Source organism: Microtus ochrogaster, chromosome 17, assembly GCF_000317375.1.
Source record: "Microtus ochrogaster isolate Prairie Vole_2 chromosome 17, MicOch1.0, whole genome shotgun sequence".
NCBI classification, from domain to species: Eukaryota; Metazoa; Chordata; class Mammalia; order Rodentia; family Cricetidae; genus Microtus; species Microtus ochrogaster.
In genome coordinates, this window is record NC_022019.1 from 20171848 (window position 1) to 20173703 (window position 1856).

A 1856-nucleotide genomic window follows, 5' to 3' on the forward strand; every position below is an offset into this window, starting at 1 on the left:
CTGAACATAGCGGACAATGAGGACCACTGAGAACTCAAGAACAATGGCAATGGGTTTTTGATCCTACTGCACGTACTGGCTTTGCCTAGGCAGTTTGGATGCTCACCTAAATAGACCTGGATGGAGGTGGGTGGTCCTTGGACTTCCCACAGGGCAGGGAACCCTGATTGCTCTTTGGACTGACGAGGGAGGGGGACTTGATCAGGGGAGGGGAAGGAAACTGGGAGGCGGTGGCGGGGAGGAAGCAGAAATCATAAATAAATAAATAAATAAATAAATAAATAAATAAATAAATAAGTAGATTCCCATCATTAAGCTGGGCCACCTGGTTAAGGACATGAAAATCAAATCCCTACAGGAGATCTACCTGTTCTCCCTGCCCATTAAGGAGTCTGAGATCATTGACTTTTTCCTGGGAGCATCCCTAAAGGATGAGGTTCTGAAGATCATGCCCGTGCAGAAGCAGACTAGGGCAGGCCAGCGGACCAGGTTCAAGGCTTTCGTCACTAATGGGGACTACAATGGTCATGTAGGTCTCGGTGTTAAGTGCTCCAAGGAGGTAGCCACTGCCATCCAAGGGGCCATCATCTTGGCCAAGCTTTCCATTGTCCCTGTGTGGAGAGGCTACTGGAGAAACAAGATGGAAAGCCCCACACTGTTCCGTGCAATGTGATAGGCCACTGTGGCTCTGTGTTGGTGCGTCTCATCCCTGCCCCCAAAGGCACTGGCATAGTCTTTGCTCCTGTGCCTAAGAAGCTACTGATGAAATGCTGGCATTGATGACTGCTACACATCAGCCAGGGGTTGTACTGCCACCCTGGGCAACTTTGCCAAGGCCACCTTTGATGTCATCTCTAAGACCCCCGACCTCTGGAAAGAGACTGTGTTCACCAAGTCTCATCAGAAATTCTCTGACCATCTTGTGAAAACCCACATCAGAGTCTCTGTTCAGAGGACCCAGGCTCCAGCTGTGGCTACCACATAAGGGTTTTTATGCAAGAAAAATAAAAGTGAATTAAGTCTGTTTTAAAAAAAAAAGAATATTATTTTCAACCATGGATATGGCCATGGGTCAGTAGGATATGATCTAGGCAGATCTCACTAAGCCAAAAACAAATCTCCACTTTTACTGCCAAGCAGACAAGTCTAGAATAACCAGAAATCCATGTGACCTCCAAGTCATGATGACTCCTGGAATGTCGCTTCCAAGTCAGATGGAACTGATGAAACAAATTAATCATCAACATTAAAATTGTGAGCAATATGCTGCAAATATTAAGTATTCCAGATACAGAAAGTCAGATACACCGTGCAAGCTGCCATATTGGCAACATCTTAGAGACTCCTTATACTTCTCTATGCAACCCACTTCAACAAGCATAGGAAATGGACTGTTTCTATAAGAACTGAAGAAATATCTGACAAGCATCTTGGTTAAATCATGGTCCCCATCACTTTAGCACAAGCAAGATGGAATTTCTCAAAGAGAAAACCATTGTAGAATGTGATAGTCTGAGACATGTCCCCACAGGCTTGGGAGGGGAGCTACAACTGGTCTCCAGTGGGTGGCACTGTTTGAGGAGGTTATCGAACCTTTGACGAGGGAAACCTTGCTGGAGGAAGTACATCACAGGGGGCAGGCTTCAAGTGTGATAGTCTTGTCACTCCCACTGATTCTCTCAGCATCCTGTCCTATTGCACACCTTTCTGCCAGGATGGACTCTTATCCCTCTGGAACCACAAGCAAAACCAACTCCTTCTGTATAAGTTGCCTTATCCATGGTGTTTTATCACAGCAACAGTAACTAATGTATGGGTTTTGTAGCAAACGACCATAGGGACCATTGGCAAGAATG

At 45.9% G+C, this 1856-nt stretch overlaps 1 pseudogene; it reads left to right on the forward strand.

Annotated features, from left to right (window-relative positions):
* Positions 1-307: 307 nt before the first annotated feature.
* On the forward strand, positions 308-985 carry LOC101985432 (annotated as a pseudogene).
* The last annotated feature ends 871 nt before the right edge of the window (positions 986-1856 follow it).